The 19,436-nt window shown below is 43.1% G+C and overlaps 1 long non-coding RNA gene and 1 pseudogene across 4 annotated transcripts in view; one reads left to right on the plus strand and one right to left on the minus strand.

Moving 5' to 3' along the window:
* The window catches only part of LOC134479117 (uncharacterized), a 60,885-nt gene that overhangs the window by 28,790 nt on the left and 12,659 nt on the right, over positions 1-19,436 (plus strand). The gene's annotated exons all lie outside the window — the stretch shown is intronic.
* LOC148005146 (small ribosomal subunit protein uS8 pseudogene) lies at positions 14,074-14,717 on the minus strand (annotated as a pseudogene).

Genomic DNA, 19,436 nt, shown 5'->3' on the forward strand with positions numbered 1-19,436 from the left:
CTCCATTTACTCACACTTCTGTAATGAGGTCCCATAGGCTGGGAATCTTGTAAACATTTACTTCTCATAGTTCTGAAAGACTAAGATCAACAATTCATTGGTTGATTCTGTGTCTAATAAGAACCTATTTCCTGGGTCACAAGCAATACCGTCTTTCCATTTTCTTACCTGGGGTTGGTAGTCAAAGTGGTCTCTGATCTCTCAGGAAAAGGCATGAATAGCACTTGTGAGGGCTTGTCTTCACAGTCTAATCATGTCCTGGATGTGCCTGCTGCTAAGAGCATCCCCTTGGGAGTCAGGATTCAGCATGTGATGGAGAATGAATATACTCATTCAAACAATAATCTTTGTGTAAGAGATGTAGGCGCACCATCAAGATGGTCTGAGAAGAGGGCAGAAGCAAAGATGTAATGGGGCTGGAAATTAAGGAGGAGTAAAAGTTCAGGTTAGAGCCTGGGACATAGCCGTTCACAGTTTCAGTAACAATACTCTTCAACCAACCAAAGAGATTTTGTAAAGCTGCGCACAATAGTGCACACCTGTGATCCTACCATTTGGTAGGCAGAGGCTGAAAGATCATGAGTTCAAAGCTAGCCTGGACTACATAGCAAGACTTTGCCTCAAAAGCACAGTAACAGTAACAATGATAACAATAAAGACTTTATGAAGTGAACTGTGACACTGATGGGACCTAATAACCATCCTGATCATGTAGATGTACATTGAGCTTTAAGAAATGCAAGTTGCCTTCACAAGGTTTCTTTCACATTAATTCAAACCATACAGTTAGGCACAGGGCCATGCATGGTCCTGCAATTCTAGCCTTTGAGAGGTTAAGGCAGGAGAGCTGCCATAGCTGTGAGGTTAGCCTGGGCTCCACAGTGAGTTCTACGCTAGCCTGGCTATAGAGTTAAACCTTTTAGGGAAGAAAAAAAAAATCCACAGAATAATTCTGGATGTTCCTATTGTGATAAGCATGTCAGCTCACACATTCATCATGCACCTCACAAGAATCTTGTGTTTTACATTTCTACAGTTCTAGAACCTAGTACTTATGTATTCCCTCCAACACTAACTAGCAATCCATTTTCTCTGAGCATTGACTGACCCTCTTAACTTTCTGTTTGGTGCCATACACCCAGTTCACTGCCAGATCACATGGGAGCACAGGGTGTCTGCAGAATCTATGTCTTATGAAAGTGGAGAATAGGTCATCTTTTCATTAGATAGAGATGAAATGTTAAACCAGAATCTTTCCTTTCCTCCAGAGAACTGTACCATTTCTACACAGAAGGAGTGACATCTCTGTTGGGCAAAGCTCTGGGCCAAGAATCAGAAAACTGGATGGCCTTTTCTACCACAGACCATGTGCTCTCACCTCTGGTCCTCACTCTCCCCATTCACTAATACTACAGCATTTCATCTGTGCAACCCCACAGCCGTGTAAAGATCACCTGAGCTTTCAAATCTATAAAGTACTTTGAAAACGGGGTCGGGTTGAACTGAAGAAAGGGATTGTTTACCTTGCCCGCAGCCGGTATCTGACAGCACTCGCCGAGACACGGTTTTGTACTGTTAGCACAGGCTTGGAGATGAAGTGGAACACCTGTGACTTCCTGCCAACACCCTCTCAGAACAGTGCCACTGGGCTAGACCAGCTCCAGGGAACCCCACACACACACACCCAAGAGGCAAGCTCTAGGGGTGCCAGGCTCTACTCACCATGGCCCCCTCTCAAGGTTTTGTGATTAAGACTTTCGGAGTGTGAAAAGTAATCACCTTAATTGTTGAAAACCCTCAAAGATTCCAAACTTGTAAATCATGAAAGGCCACTGTTTAGTGGGCTGGAATGCTTTTGAAAAAGGCCAGCGATCAGAGATTGGCCTCGTTAATAACCACAGTAAAACTTGCTCTTGAAGCTCAAAGACACAGCTAATTAGGGCAGAAAAATTCAACCTCAAATTAAGAGAGAGAGAGAGAGAGAGAGAGAGAGAGAGAGAGAGAGAGAGAGAGAGAGTTTCTGAAGTGTAAACGCTTTCTCCCTGAGAAGTATGTCTAAGTAGATTTTGGATGCGTTCCAAAACCCACTGTAAGACAAAGCCAAGACTGCAGAAATGTCAGGGTGGGGTTAATCAGCTGCAGAGCATCTGTGTGTCCATCTGTCCAGGAAAAGGAATCAGTGTCCTTACCTCAAGGATTTCTTAATACTGAACTTTTAAAAGGAGACTTTAGGAAAATGAAAATTCTTCCACATTGCATTTTTTTTTAAACTAGTAACACATGGCCCAGCCCTGTTGGTGTTTGTGAATTTATTGAGCATGGCTACATGTTGCGGATAATGAGATTTAAATCGGAGAGTCTACTGGGCCCTCCCTGAAAGAAGTTGGTACCTGTGGCCCACCACTGCCTGGTACAGCCAAGAATCCCAACATATGTCTAGGTTTATCAAAAAGAGATTTTCTTCCCCAAAAGTAAAGGTCGACTGTGGGCTCGGAATTTGCCAGTTACAGAGATTAGACAGAGGTGTAAAGCTGTCTTATCCAGTGACTTGAGGACTGGCCCAGCAGCCCACAAGTGTTCCTGCCTCTGTAACATTGCTCAAAGATTGGATCTAGGAACGAACCATGCCAGCAGAGTCAAAAAAAATGGGAAAAGAACACAGCTCAATAGGGTGATCCATGATCCTCTGTTGCACAACAGAAGGAGCCTAAGTGTCCAATTGATTGATAATAAAAAATATTAATAAACAATGGGCAGGCAAGATGGCTTAGCAGGCAAGGGCACTTGCCACCAAGCTGGATGACTTGAGTTAGCAGCCTGGAACCCGTGTAGTAGGAAGAGAGAAATGACTCCTACAAGTTTGCCTCTGACTTCTATAAATGCACGCGCGCGCACACACACACACACACACACACACACACACACACAAACACACACACACACTTTTTTTAATAGTGGGGCTGGAGAGATGGTTCAGTAGCTAAAAATGCTTGCTGCTCCTATATAGAGTATCCAGGTTCAGTTTCTAGCACCCGCATAGCAGTGCAGTCATTTGTAGCTCCAGTTTCAGGGGTTCTCACATTCTCGCATAGACTCAGGGACATTAGGCATATGGTGCACGTACACATATGAAAGCAAAACACCTACACACTAAACTAAAAAGGCATAACAATGACGGGTCATGACTTCAGATCTGCTCTGAGCCCAGTCCAGGGTGGGCTGACTATAGATAAGTGTCTGAAACCCAGATCACTTTAGGGCAGTGCTATGGGATGAGTGCCCTCTGAGGAGAGTCAGACCTGAGCAGGGCACTCAAGGAGGAAGCAATATGAATGGGAATGGTCGGGCTCAGAAACTCTGGCTCTGTGTGTTTCAGGAGGACCAGGGCTCTAACACTGAAAAGGGACAAAAGATGCTCCACAGAGCAGCAATCTTACCCTGAAGCTGGTCACAAATATAGACTCGGGTTCCATCCAGACCTGAAGAACAGATTTTCAGCAAAGAAAAAAGTTTAGGTGACTTGCATGCTCCAGGCTAGACCAAACGTAGACTAGGCTAAAACACAATAGGATTTCGTTTCAGAATGTGACCTAGACAGTTACACGGAAGGAGGCAGAGACAGCTGTGTCTCAGGAGCGAAATCCCCACAACTTGTGTAGCCAAAACTACAAGACTCTCTCTGCCTGTGTCTTCCTACTGTACTGCTCCATTCTATGGGATGAGGAGAGAGCAAATGAAAGCATTTTAGATCCAAGGACCCATTTTTTAATGATAGAGATAGTTCTCTAATATTTGGGGTTTTTTTTAAGATTTATTTATTTCATGTATGTGAGTACACTGCTGCTGTCTTCAGACACACCAGAAGAGGGCATCAGATCTCATTACAGATGGTTGCGAGCCACCATGTGGTTGCGGGGATTTGAACTCAGGACCTCTGGAAGAGCAGTCAGTGCTCTTAACCCCTCTGAGCATCTCTCCAGCCCTCTAATATATGTTTTAAGACAAGATTTCATACATCCCAGGTTGGCCTTGAACTAGCTATAACCAAATATGCATTATTTATTTATTTGAACCCAGGGCCTCACACTTGCTAAGCAAGCTCTCAACCACTGAGCCACAGTCCCCGATAAACCATAAAACCTCTGATGGTGGGAGTGTGAATGCCTTGCTCCCCCACCATTTTCAGTACCCCGTGACTGACACAAAGGAAGTGCTTAATAAGAGTCTGTTGAATGAATGTGTAAATATTAACATTCCTATGCCCGATATGGATCTTTCTGGAGCTAATTTAAACTTTTATGTTTTCAATTAGAGTTACAATCCCCAGTGATCCCCATCTCTTGCTATTTACACCTCACTCTCTGGTGCAGGGTTGATTTGTGCGGACAACGGAAGATGGCTGAAGTGGAAGCTAGAGGCTGAAGTTTCTGCTCCTTTCTGTTGTGCTGTTCTTCTTATTCTTGGTCACTAACTCTGAGGAAAGTTATGGCATGAGTAGCTCCAAAGAAACAGTCACCTACTGAAGATCTGAGGTCTCCTTCCAACAACCTGTAAGAGAGCTTGAGAAGTGATCATCCTAAGAGCCTTCTTAGCCAGCAGAGATGGAGGAGGGCCTCCTGCGCTTCAATCTGTGACAGATCCTGAATCCAAGACGCAACCAATTCTTGACACTCAAAACTGTGGACAAAGATGAACAATGGGTGTTAAAACTGCTGGGTTTAGGAGTGATTCCACTGAGGTTTGTAAGAGGAACAAAAGCCACACAGTGAATATTAGAAGAGTGGTTTGTTAGATTGGCTGAGTAGTCAAAACCAAAAACAAAAAAACAAAAACAAACAAACAAACAAACAAACAAAAAAGCTGTTCCCACACTGAGAGTCTGGGAATCCAGGAACTTCAAATCCTGGTATGACACTGAAGAGCAGAAGAGTTGCTGGTCCTTGGTGCATACTGGAGACCAAGAGAATCCGAATTCTCACATGAGAGAAGGAATACAGCAGCAACTGGTTAAATCAACTCAAAAGAGGGTAGGCGAGCTCGCTGGTGAGACAGGAAGTCAAGTAGGGAAAAGGCAAATGCTTTCTCCCCGAACTTCCTTTTATCTTAACTGCCACCATATAGTCCACATTTAGGATGGGTTTGCTCACTTCCGCTAACCCTATCAAGAACGTCCTCCACGGCGGTGCCCTGCTGCTTGTCTCTTAATTGATTCCAGAGCCAATCAAGCCGAAGACCAAGATCAACAAGCACACACATCAGCAGACAAGTTTTACATCACTACCGAATGATTTCGATATCTCTGTGATGGTTTTTGAGGTCTTGGCTCATGGGAAGGAAGCCTCCATCCTCGCTCGGTGTGCAGGTAACAGGTAAAGAAGCAGCCGAGAGACTTTGTACATGTTCTCTTGCCTCCAAGAGGACTGATCTGTTTCCTTACCAAGTTTCACCGACAACCTTCTCCTGTGGCCCTGAGAGAGATACTTCTAGGGCTCTTTTCTTGACTGTAGATATTTCAGAGTCCCATTGGACTCTGGAACAGGGGAGCCACCTCTCATTGAGTCCTAATGCTTTTTATCATTCCCCGCTTAGCTTTTCATGCTAACAAACACAGTGAGACCTGTCTAGAACTAGGTGACAAAACCTTACAAAAGCTTTGGGGAAAAACACCGATGAAAACCGACTACTACTTGTTGAGAAATTTTAACTTAACCCTAGGCTTCCTGTGCAATAACCTCAGATTCTGAACTTTCAGCTCAGAAGAGAGCAGTCTGAGTCCTAACTCTGTCTGTTTTCAGTACCTATTGCTGCATAAGCTCTACCGTGCACTTGTTCATCATTGATGGGAAAAGAAAGTTGAAAAGCAAGCTTTATGTCTACTGGGTCCTGGGTAAAGATCAGCGCTGGCAAATACCAGCCTGTCATATTACCTTGCTCTCCTATGTACATTCCTTGATGCTAGAATGTAATTTAAGTGAGAAAGGGCTTCTTCTGACTTGCATTCTGATAGGATTATTTCACTGTGGTTGGGAAGACAGCCAGATAGCAAGGAAGGCATGACAAACGGGAAGCAGGAAGCCGGCTGGGTCATTCATATTACTCTTCGAGGCCCATCCTCAGTGACCCAATTCTTCCAGTGAGACTCTACCTTTTAAAGGTTCCAGAACTTTCCCAAATAGCACCATTAGCTGAAGACCAAATATTAGAATATGAGTCAAGGGGAATATTTCACATTCAAGTCAACAATACATACTTAAAAGTACGATTGCCCTATGGAGACAGTGGGAAGAAATCATTTTCCCTACAACCTGCCAGTCAGTCAACCAGGAAAAGAAAGGAAAAAAAAAAAAAAAAAAAAAAACCTCTCCCCTATTTCCAACTTCCTCCTCCTTTCAGCCAATAGGAAGGTCAAAAACAAATTGATACTCTACTCATGATCACAAAGCTGACAGACAAGCCCAGTCTGTAAGCACTTCTAAAAGGTCTCCTGGGGAGATGCAAGACTTTTGCTTGCCTCTAGTTTGAATGCTCAATAAGAAGTATATTGCATGTTCTGTCCCATGCTTGTGAAGCCTTAGGGTGGGACCAAACTGCCTAACTAACTATGTATACGGTGATAGAAGCCCCACTGCAGAATATCCTTGGACAAGCCAAATGACCAAAGCGTCATTGTCTTCATAGACCACTGGGCCCACTGTAGTACTTCTTGCATTAGATAGCTCTGTCTCCTAAGAGCTCTGCCGTCACTCCACCCAAAATGTGCACCTTACCTTCCAATTTGGGGGCCACCTCAGTGCTCTGACCCGATACAACATTATCTTGTACTTCTGCTCTGTAACAGCCCATCAGAGACAAGCGGGTAGCAGCAGTTTTTAGCCCCAAGATGATCTCTTCATCAACCACTCTTTATATGACATACGCGGAAGGGCTTTCATTCATTCACATTCCGCCTCTGCTAGTCTACGTGTGCTCCTTGTGTAAAAATAAAAGTTGGCATTAAACTTTTACCCTCCAATGAGGTCTAGACAATATGAAATGAAGCTGGGTTTTCTCGGCCTCTGATGTTTTTGTCATATCTGTGAAGACAACAAAGGTTTACACTAACTTGCTTAGAAATTGCATCACGCTGTCAGTTCACTGTAATCATATGATTGACAACAAATAAAGTCAATTGGTTCCTTTCATAAAATCTACTATTAATCCAGGTAACACCACACAACTCAAAAATAAGAAAACAAAAAAACAAAACAAAACAAAACAAAAACAAAAACAAAAACAAAAACAAACAAAGAACAAGTTCCCTTGGGGGGATGTCTCCATGTCTCAGTCACTTGGGACAATGTTTTTATAATTGAACAAAAAAAAATCTTCACACAAATGTAGTAATAGATACCTGTATTTAAAATAATTTAAAAATGTACTTAAAATACAATTTTATGGGTAGCATTAAAGATGAGAGACAGGCGTGGTGGTGCACACCTTTGATCTCAGCTCTCCGGAGACAGAGGCAGGTGGATTTCTGTGAGTTTGAGGCCAGGCTGGTCTACAAAGCAAGTTCCAGGACAGTCAGAGTTACACAGGAAAACCTGTCTGGAAAAACAAAAAGAAAAACAAACACCTCAGTTTCTCTCAGTAGCTTTCAGTACACCACACTAAAAGCTAAAAAGCAAGGAGCCCCAACAGCAGATTCAAATGCAAAAGAAGCTATTCCTAGGTCTCCTCAAGTGTCAAAATCCACTAATTTCTCATTTCTTCTCTTGGACATTATTCTCTGTCTGTAGCCTTTGGAACTGATTGCCCCCTGGGTTTTTACTTCAATGTCTGTGTGACTTTCCCATAGACCTGTGGATCATCAGCTGTGTCAAAATTTCCTCATTGCCTTTAGAGCCATTCAATCTATAGATCTTTTCAGTGGAACATTTCAAACACGCCCCCCACCACCACCAAATGGAGATGATAGATTTCACTCCATCTATTCTAGCCCAATACTTTAGTCTCTATCAATTTTTAATGAAATATTTCAGAGATGTTTAACAATATAAACGATGATATCATGACTGCCATCTTGTTGCAGACTCTGTTCAGAAGGAACATGCTTGGTTCTCACTGGGATACTGTAGATGGCCTCCTCTGTAGCTTGCCTCTGTCCTAAAAGGAAGCCATGTTTGGAACACGCTTATAATCCCAGAAAGTTTCTTTCCCACCCTCTTCCCATATAATATTGTTTTAATTTACTTTCTGTTGCATTGATAAAAAACTGAACAACAATCAATGTTGGGAGGAAAAGGTTTATTTAATTTACAGATTACAGTCCATCATCAAAGGAAGTCAAGGCAGGAACTCCAGATAGAACCTAGAGACAGGAACTGAAACGGAGACCATGGAGGAACACTGCATGCTCGCTCTCTCTAGCTTGCTCAGCTACCTTTCTTATACTTTACCAGGCCCAGCTGCTCTGAGATGATAGCCCCAAATTGTCCTCATACTTGAATTAACAACCAAGAAATTGTCCTACAAATAGTGCATGATGGCTCATGCCTTTAATCCCAGTACTCTAGAGGTAGAGACTAGACACATCCCTTAGTTCAAGGCCAGCCTTGTCTACAAAAGTGAGTTCCAGAACAGCCCTGACTACACAGAGAAATCTAGTTTTTAACAAATAAAACAAGACAAAACAAAAACAAAGCAAAACAAAACAAAACAAGAATGGAGAAAAAAAAAGAAAAAAATGTCTTACAGATATACCCACAGGCCAATCTGATGGGATTAATTCCTCAACTGTGTCAAGTTGACAAAAACCAGCCAGTAGGAAAAACCAGCCCCAAACCATGCATTTACAATGTAAAATCTGCACTTGCAGCTCAGAAAAGAGAGACCAAGAGTCAGAGGTCCAGGAAGTCTGCTGTGAGATTGTGTCTCCTAAGACAGGCCGGGAAGTTGCAGGTAACAATAGGGTTACCCAAACAAGACCCGAACAAGGAGCTCTAGGCACACTGACATACAAGGAGGAAAACTCAGTGTCCCACACCTAAACAAGGAACAATAGCCAAATGATGACTCTGAGAGACAGAGAATTAGTCTCTCCAAGACTGATCCTCCTAATTTGTTAGCCAACAAAAATTGCTCAGCTTGAAATCATGTACATACAGGCAGCACAAAATGGACACCGTAGGTTTTATTTATACATGTGTGTGTTTGTGTGTGTAACAATAACCATCAAAGCAAAAAGGGGCATCAGTTTGAGAATGGATAAGGGGCTAGGGAAATGGAAAGGAAAGAGAAAGGGGAAATTTATGTGAATATAATTTAATTATTTTAAAAAGAAAGCTAACCAGCATATATATCATGTGTACGGTTTTAAACTTCATTTGAATAATTTCAGATCTTGCCTTTCCTTTGAGGCTTTTATTTCACTCAAAACTGTTTCCATATTGATACATATAGCTATAAATTATTTATTGTATCCATTCTATAATAGCCCCAAATCTGTCTAGATATGTGACTTGTTTTCTACTTCAGAAATATAAACACTGTGTCTTAGGGTTTCTATTGTTGTTTCTATTGACAAAATTCTATGAACAAAAGCAATTCAGAGAGAAATCAGTTTATCTCAGTTTATAACACTCAGGTCTCCTTCAATCTCTGAGGAAAGTTGGGACAGGAATTCAAACTAAGAAACTGGAGGAGAAACCAGGAAGGAATGCTGCTTATAGTCTTGCTCCCCATGGCTTGCTCAGACTTCTGTCTTACAGCACTAGGATCACCAGCCCACATGAATCTACTGATTAAGAAAATGTCCCTCAGACTTGCCTATATCCCGATCTTCTGGAGGCACTTCTTCAATTGAGGTTCCCTCCCCTTTGATGACTCTAGCTGTCTCAAGTTGACATAAAACTAGCCAGTATAACCACCATTTCCATTCTTACACGTGTCCTGGAGATCCTCTAGTCATGTGCTCAAGAGACAACTGTTGTGTCATAGGTCATGCTCATTTTTTATTGCAGCAGTTTGTTCCTTGAACTGATTCACTGAATGACAGGATGTAGTATAGGAGAGCATCCTGGAGCCCTACACCCTCATTTGGGGTCAACCGAGGTCAGGATTAATTATTAGCCAACTCAGTGGCTGTGAAAGTTTCCTATTCGACTCTCATTTGTCTTTAATCTTTGTCTTGTCACCTCCCCTAATCTCATGGTGCATTAATTAGAATGACTTCTCACCACACAGGACAAATCATTCAGTGCTCTTGAAATATGGGAGATCTAGTGCTACGTGCGCTTCAGACCTGGCCAGGGTAAAGGTCCTACACTAGACCAAGAGCTTCTATCTTCCATTCTCTGCCACCTCCCGCTCTTGTCAACTTGTCTTCTCAGAACAGCAAAGTTCCTGAAAGTTTCTGCCCTATAACCCTGCAGACTACCAGAGGCAAGAGATCAGGGAACTTTGTCCAAAAACTCCTGACCACACTTTATTTCTTTTGTAACATAATGGTTAGAATTGCTTTTATTCCTCTGACTAACACTATGACTGAAGGGAAACTGAGTGTCCATAGTTTTTTGTTGTTGTTGTTGTTGTTTTGTTTTTGAAAAATTGGACCTCGGGGATAGAATGCTCCAGTCCCCTAAGCACATGAGAGGGCAAACACCCTACCCTAGTTTCAAGGGAAAATGAGGACATAATGGCTCTTGGGCAGCAAAGACAAGTGCCAACTGCAGGTAGCAAGGTCCTTTGAGGCTGACTTCCAAAAACTTCCTTCTTTCTGCAGATAGAGTTCTGGTCACAGATGAGAAGAGCAGTAGATTTCTCTGCATTCTGACCCAGAGGACTTTTACCACTCTTACTTTTAAAGGTGAAGCTCCATGACTCCATGGAATTTTCTCATTCTCAGTTTGTGGAGGGAAGGATGGTTTTCTGTCTGCAATTGCTCTGTATGTGTGTGCATGTGTATGTACTTGTGCAAGAGCAGGTGTGTGTGTGTGTGTGTGTGTGTGTGTGTGTGTGTGTGTGTTTCTACACGAGTAAATGCATGCTTGTGAACACATGTGTTCATTCATATGGAGGCCAACCTCAGATGTTGTTCCTCAGGCACTCACTATCCACATTTTCTTCAGATAGGGCCTCTCACTGGCCTACAGCTCACCAAGCAGGTTATGCTGACTGGCCAGAGAGTCCCAGAGAGCCACCCATTTCTGCCTCCCCATGATTATGCATATGTACCACCATGCCTGCCTTTTATACATGCATTCCGGGGCTGGCTGTAGGTCTGATGCTTATGAGACAAGTACTCTGGTAACTGAACTCTCTCCCTAGCCCTTGTACCCACTGCTCTCAAGTGAAGAGAGACTTTTCCTAAAACTCTTTTTTTATCTCATATTCCAGACCAACACTGAGAATAGAAGGGAATCCAACCTCCATTTAGTGAGAATGTAAGGGAATCCAATGTCCATTTAACATGGGCTTTTATAGCTATGAGAGATCCCTTCCTTGTGGACAGCACCTCTTTTACCTTAGAATACACTGCTTATAACTATGACCAAAGGGTCAGCTCTTTCCAAGCTGTTATTCCCTATTCCCAGTTTACCTACATTCTTCCAGCATGACAATGCCTGACCTACAAATGTGTTGAAACACTTCTTTTTCTCTTCCTGGACATTGGTAAATTCGCTACAGAAATGAACACACTTGCCAAGGAAGCAATTTTTTTTACTTCTTTTTCTATTTTTCTTTGAGATAGTTTTTACTATGTTTATTATTGACTTCGAAGATTTTTCCCCTTTTCTTTTATTAAAAAAAAATTTTTTTTGAGACAAGGTCTCACTGCATAGCCCTGGCTGTCCTGGAACATACTATGTAGACCAGACCGGCGTCAAACTCAAAAATCCACCTGCCTCTGCTTCCCAGTTGCTGGCAATAAAGCTGTGTCACCACATCCAGTAATTAATTTTGAGAGGGTATGTTAAATTTCTAGAGCCCAAAGAAGGAATAAAATTTGAGGTCTGGGCTGGAGGGATGTCCCAGCAGTTAGGAGTGTACACTGCTCTGGTAGAGGAACTAAGTTTGGTTTCCAGTACCTTTACCAAACAGCTTACAACCTCATGTAACTGCAACTCCAGAGGACCCAATGCCTCTGGCCTCCATCGGCACCTGCACTCACATGTACATACTCACGTATAGACACACAATTAAAAGTAAAAATCTAAAACTATTCTAAAAGATTTCAGGAAGAAAAGAAGGAAGGAAGGGAGAGAGGGAGGGAGGGAGGAAGGGAAGGAGAGAAGAAAAGGAGGGAAAGAGAAGAGAAAAGGATGGAGGGAAAGAAGGGAGAATATGAGGGAGGGAGGGAAAGAAGGGAGGAAAGGAGGGAGGGAGGAAGAAAAAGGAGGGAGGGAAGGAAGGAACAGAGGAAGGAAGGAAGGAAGGAAGGAAGGAAGGAAGGAAGGAAGGAAGGAAGGGAGGGAGGGAGGGAGGGAGAGAGGGAAGGAGGAAGGAAGGAAGGGAGGGAAGGAAGGAAGGAAGGTCCAGACAATAGACTTGCTATTAGTCCTTCTGAAGGAAGGGAGGGAAAGAAAGAGGGAGGAAAGAAGGGAACAAAGGAAGGAAGGAAAGAAGGAAGGAAGGAAGGGACAGGCAATAGACATGCTATTGGTCCTTCTATCCTCTGAGACCCAAACCAAAGAGCCTTTAAAACTGAGACCAGAGACCAAATGTTTTCCTGGGCACCGACTCATTACTCATCAGTCACATCAGTGATTAAATATTTAAGTGCCAAGGAGTCTGTGATTAAATATTAATTCCCAGCCAGTCTGCTATGAAATATTTAAGGACTGGTAAGTCTGAAGCATGTGGCTTTCAGCCCAGGATAAAAAAGAGCCCATCAAAAGCAGGATACTGGATGATGGAGCAGATGCAGGAGGATGAATTGGTGAGGAAGGAAGTGGGCCAGGCTGAAGCTCACCCAGATGCTCTGGCTATTCAACAGAGCATCTGTGGACAGTCACTTGGGGCTTCTTGACGTAAGTACACTAACCCGAGATGACGAATGAAGACATGGGTGTGTTAGCATTTTAGAGATGGGAAGACTAAGACTCAGAAAAGTGGAGGGAATCCACCTAGGCTTCAAATCCAGCAAAAGTAGGCATTGAGATTTGGGGGGCAGGAGAGATGGCTCAGTTGGTAAAGTGGACTCAAGTTTGGACACTCAATGTGTGTGTGTGTGTGTGTGTGTGTGTGTGTGTGTGTGTGTGTGTGTGTGTGTGTGTGTGTGTGTTTAGTATATTCAGATGTAGAATTGTGTTCTTTCCAGTACTAGAGAAATGGAGACAAATGGTCTCTGCAGCTTGCTGGCCAGTCAATAAACCCAACAGGTGAGCTAGCTTCAGCTGCAATAAGGTACATTGACCTTTGACTCAGGAACTGAATGAAAGAAATTATTGAGGATGACATTTCAAGTTGACCTGTAGATGCACATGACCCTACACACACACACACACATACAGAGACAGAGAGACAGAGAGAGTCAGAAGGAGACAGACAGACAGAGAGACAGACAGACTGACTGACTTGCCTTTGTTAAAGGATTGTTTTCTTTTCAGCCTCAGGAACACCATGGGCAAAGAGTATTTGTCTAGCTCTTGTATCTACAAGAAATCATGTACTTTAGAATTTTAAATGTTGGAAATTTTAGATAGCCACTGAAAAAGAAAGAGAGTGAGTGGGCATTTGTGGACTAGAATGAGTGGTGTCTGTGTATTGTAAGGACAGAAAGGGTGGTGTCTGGAGCTTAGAATGCTTCTCTTGCTGCCAAATCCTTACAGATGATGTCTCAGTTGGCTCTCCATACAGATAAAAGGCATCTTCTCAACCAGAAGTAAGGATGGCCACCCTTCCAGCTGCCACTTTGTTTCTGCTGCTACCACAGCATCCATAGGCACCTGATGACCCTGTTCTCTCCTGTTTGAACAAAGCAGGATCCTCCAGTCCCTTTCTTTTTGAGAGGTCTCCTAATGATGACACCTATTGGCAAAGAAGTATATCCCTGATGCCCAGAAGACCTAAGATATGTAATTTGTAGAGATCTAACTCCAGGAGAATTTTTTTTCACAGTCCACAGAGGCTTTTTATTTATGCTTTACGTTTAAAAAAGAAGAATCCTAGGATTTTCCCTCCTGTATGTTTTCGTCTTGCCTCTTCATGGTCCATGATGCCAGCCAAGGTTGTCAGCACAATAAAACCAAACTGCTGTGATGGGAGCAGATTGTTCTGCCACTTCTCTAGGTCTTTGAGTTGAACATCAAATCTAGGGCTTATAACTCCACACTTGTTCAACCTTCCTGTCAGGTTCACAACAATCTTCCCAGCTCTGTAATCATCAATGATCTCGAATTCACCAATGTATCTATGCTTCATCATCACAGTTAGGAACTGAACGATGACTTTGGAACACGGCCTGATGAGGACCTAGCATTTGCCTCTCTTCTCCACATTGTTGATGTTCTTGAGAGCATCTGCCAGAACATTCATTCTCACCATGGTGATGGCGAGAGAAGATGGCAAAAAGAGGAATATTTTTTTTAAGATGGGGATCGTACAGTGTTTTGAATTATCTGAGGAAAATGGCTCCTGCCTCATTCTTTTTTCCCTAATCTACTGTGATGTGAACAACCCCCTCACCATACTTCTGCCAGTATGGACTAATCTACCCAATATGCCTTCAGGCATCATGGAATGAACCTGTCCAACTGTGAGGTCAAGGTTAGCAAAGCAAAGCTTGACCTCCTTTTCTCATTCTCTTCTTTTTGCCATAAGACAGGTCCTTCGTAATTTCAGAACATTTTCTTCAGTCTTCTCTTAAAATACGAGTGGTAAGCTACTGCATATGCTTTAGTCAACCCTGAAACAAACAAACAAACCAAAACATCTGATTGATAGTTGGAGCTCTGGGGACTTCAAATTTGTTTCTAGTTCTCAGATTATTCCAAAGGAAAGTTTGGAAGGAGAGCAACTTAGGTGGCATCATGGGAAACTGAACTTAACAATGCTCAGAGGTCATGAAGACAGCTTAGCCGGCCCGTTGGGGACTTGTCCAAGTTGGCTCAGGCTGGACCACAAGCCTTTCTGATCACATTGGAGAACCTCTCTAAGTTGGCTGAGGCTGGACCACCACAAGACTTTCAAACTGGAGAACCTGTCCAAGTTGGCTCGGGCTAGACCACAATAGGTCCCTTTCATCACACTGGCCTCCCAAGGTTCTCCCCATGCTCCATGCCTGGCAAGCTCCTTTTTCAAGAGAAATTTATCATTGCTGTTCATTGTTCCTTAATATATTCCTTTCATCTCTCTAGTGAAGAAAATCATAAAGAGAATAATTCATCTCACATAGTTTGGAGTTTATACAGCAGTTTTAAAAATATCCATTTTCTCCATTGATCCCTGAAAGAACTCTATTGACTAGAAAGGCAAGGCGGTTCTTGTAGCTCTAAATGCGGAAGGCATACCAAAACAGAACTTGCTCGAGGGCAAACAGTGGTTTATCTGCCCTTTAGGAAATTACCAGAACATTTTTGCTGACTCAGCTATCAAATGGCGAGGGGAATGGTGTGGATCTGAAATGTCCCTACAGGCTTGTGATTTGAATACTTGCTCCCTAGGTGATCATACTCTTTTGCCATGAGGTAGAACCTGTAGGAGGTAGACCTAGCTGGTATGACAAGTTACTGGTTGAGAGGTGGGGTACGTATGTTATGTGTGTGGAGGTTGTAGACCGGCCCCTGGTTCCTGCCTGTTCTGTGCTTCTCAGTCTGCTGTGATGTGGATAGCCTCTTCCTGCTACCAGGAACTCTGCCATGTGTTCCTCACCATGATGGACTGAAACCATGAGTTTCCTTTGCTTCTGTACAGTATGAGGTCACAATGATATCAAAGTATCTATCATGGAGTTATAGTCATCGTCCACTAAAAATCAGGGCTGAGGAAGTATATCATTGAGATTCAACAAGAAGCAAACTCAGGCAAGAGACAAATGAAGATGGGTAGGAAGATAGAACCTGAAAGAAAGGCATTGGTTTCTTAGCATATGAAGTAAAAGCAGCACTCGGAAGCCTCACCACCCATTTTCAGGTCTCACAGAACAAGGATTCTAATTATGCTGCTTCTAAAATTGGCCAATCATCCCTGCACAGTTGGGAACTGACAGGGTTCTGGAGGCTCAAGGCCAGTGACAGTGCTTAGTACTCGGTCCTGGAGAAAGGTCTTTCCCTTGTCACCTCCTGTTGCTCCACTCCCTCAGGAACCTGTTCTGTTACTCTCAAATCTTATGCTCTCCCCTGTATCTGTCCCTTTGACACTCCTCATCCATCCCCATATCAAAATGGAGAGTTCCTGTTCCCCATTCCTGATCCAGGGTGACATTCCAGGCCAGCTACCACCAGGTCATTTCTCTTTCCCCTGACTGGGGCTTGCTTTGTGCTGACTCCACTACAGGGCTTGTTTTGAGACAAGGGGGAAGATGTGCAGTCTATTACCCTTATAAACCAGCTCCTTTCTTCCTCTCCCTGCCATTTAAAAGGGCCTTTCTATTTGAATGAACAAGAAAAGGAGCTCTAAGAGGGGAATTAACATCGCCCCCATTATATTGTCCAATTAACGCTTGTCCCGTCAAAGACTGAGTAGGAAGCCCGGAGCTCCGTCAATGAGAACTTTTAATCCCTCAGGTAAATGCAAAGTCGCATTGAACACGATCAAAGGGCAGATCTCAATGTACTCTCTCCCCCCCCTCCCCCATCATGTATGGGACTGTATGTGGCTGCCGAGTTCTGGTTTGAATTAGTTTCAACCTTCTTTTGTGGCCGGTTGGGTGAAAGTGTCGGGGGATGCTTAGAGAGACATTTGAACCCTCACACCAAGGCTCTCAGTTCCCTTCTACACAAAGACATCAACACAGACAGGCTGAAATAATGTCGACCTCACCATCTTCTTTTCTAAAACTCTATTTCCTCCCTGCAGGTACTAGGCCAGGCACCATTATTAACAAAGTAAATTATGCAAATAACTAATCCCTTTGAGGGATGGAATTTGGGGGGTCAGTTTCCTCATTCTATAGAATGCTGGTGTGCATTGAGATCTGACCCATGAGAAAGTGAGGGACACAAAATAGGGACTTAAGCTGGAGGGCAGGGACTCTACAACCATTTTTTCTAGTCCCTCCTGCTGGGCCTAACACTTCCTTTCACATAGTAGGTGCCTAAAACTTACTTGCAAAAGACAGCATCCAGAAGTGTGAAGTGTGATTTCTCTGGGGATTTGTTTAAGACTCAGACCACTTAAAAGTTTCAAATTTCGTTAGTAAGATTAAAAAAATAATAACAATAGAGGCAAAAAGTAGGGGTGGCATTATAAATTGAATTGAAGCCCAGGGTGGGTTAATCTAGAAAAATTCATGCTGGAGGATCCTGTCCACTTACTATGGATGCTTTACAGGACTGAAGAGGAGCTTCCTGGCTGCCAGGGGAAAAGAGAAATGTGACCAATAGCAAAACCTGTACTGTGCAGAGAATGGCTATTAGTACATACACTTAAAACCAATAATACAGGTTGGGGATTTAGCTCAGTGGTAGAGCGCTTGCCTAGGAAGCGCAAGGCCCTGGGTTCGGTCCCCAACTCCGGAAAAAAAAAATCCAAAAAAAAAAAAAAAACCAATAATACAATTTAATGACTATGACAACACTAAGGGACATCTATTAAACAGTGAGGTGTCGCTCTTTTCGTCTTGGGTATTCTGCCTGAGAAATGGCTTCATAAAATTATGCAGAATGAGGATCAAGTGAGATCCTAAGCCCCTGGGATGAGCCTCAATCAAGGTTTGTAGAGCAGGCTCTTCTGCAAAAGAAAGCAACATGTTCCTTCTGGAGGCTGATGCCATCAGTGGATGTCAGGGGATTGGCTTACAGCTCAGTTGCTGTGGGAACCTCTATATGCCCACACCACATCTACAGTCTGAACACATTGCTCTAGCTAGACCTGGTTGTCCTAGGAAGCTTTGACTCAGACCCACTGTGCCCAAGAGAACAGATGGGTAAATGAACAATGAACCAGTCACTATCCTCCAAGACCATCAAGACATAGCATTAATGCCATGGAGCTGCAGAGAAGACAGAACCTTGGGTCACCCAATCTGTGTTCTCTGAACCCCTAGCTGGCACTAACATCCATCACACTCTGACCTTGCTTCTCATTTCTTTGACATCTGTTCCTTTACCTGGAATGCCCTCTCCCCGACAGAGTCACTCACACATTGTATCAGACTTGGTTTAGATGGCACATGTGCAGAGAAGCTGCCCTGTTTACTGTGTCGATACAGCACACGAAAGCTCCTCACTCCCAGTGCCACCCATTATAGCCCTACTATGTTCATCTTTAACATCAAGGAACACCTACATACCCTTTACTATAATATGTACTTTTAAAGAAAATTAAATGGTATGCCACATTAATATATACATACATTTATATGTAAATTGTATATATATAATGCACATATTTTAATAAGGGTCTCACTACATAGCTTTGGCTGGCCTGGAACTCATAGAGATTCACCTGCCTCTGACTCTTAAGTACTAAGGGTTAAAGATATGCACGACCATGCCTAGCCCCACATTAAAATATATTAAAAAGCTGGGCATGGTAGTGTACACCTTTAACCCCAGCACTCAGGAACTAGAAGCAGGTAGATCTCTGTGAGTTCAAGAACATCATGGTCTACAAAGTGAGTCCAGGACAGTCATGGCTACTCAGAGAAACCATGTCTTGGGAAAATAAACAAACAAACAAACAAATAAAAATATATGTCCATATATATGCATATGTATTTAATATACATATTAAATATAGCTGGGCCTGGTGACACAACAGAACTGTAATCCCAGCTATTTGTGTAGCTGAGGCAGGAAGATCACAAGTTCAAGACCTGCCTGTGCTACATACTGAGTTCAAGGCCTGCCTGAACAACTTAGTGAGACACTATCTCAAAAATTAAACAGAGCTATGAATATAGGTCACCAGTAGAATGTTTGGCTAGCAAGCACAATTCCCTTGTTTTAATCATAGGTGTGTATGTATGAGCAACAACACATGAGCGGAGGATTCAGATCTGCCCATGGCTTCAGGAACACACTGAGGGGAGGGGGGGATCTGCAATGAATCCCCCAAGTATAAAAGAGGTTACTGTGCACTTTTCACACCTCAATCATGAGGGAACAGAATTGGTACATACTAATGAACTCATAATCCGTCTTTCTTTCACTACTCTTGCTCTCTAGTACCTAGCACCAGAGATGCCTTGGTGTACTGTGGTAGGCATGAAATGTTCATTGAACGAATTGGGGAGGGCCAGAAATGGGTACCACACATGGAAGAGTAGAGAGGAGACTCCTAAGCACATGGGT

This window comes from Rattus norvegicus, chromosome 6 (assembly GCF_021556685.1).
Source record: "Rattus norvegicus strain SHRSP/BbbUtx chromosome 6, alternate assembly SHRSP_T2T, whole genome shotgun sequence".
NCBI lineage: Eukaryota > Metazoa > Chordata > Mammalia > Rodentia > Muridae > Rattus > Rattus norvegicus.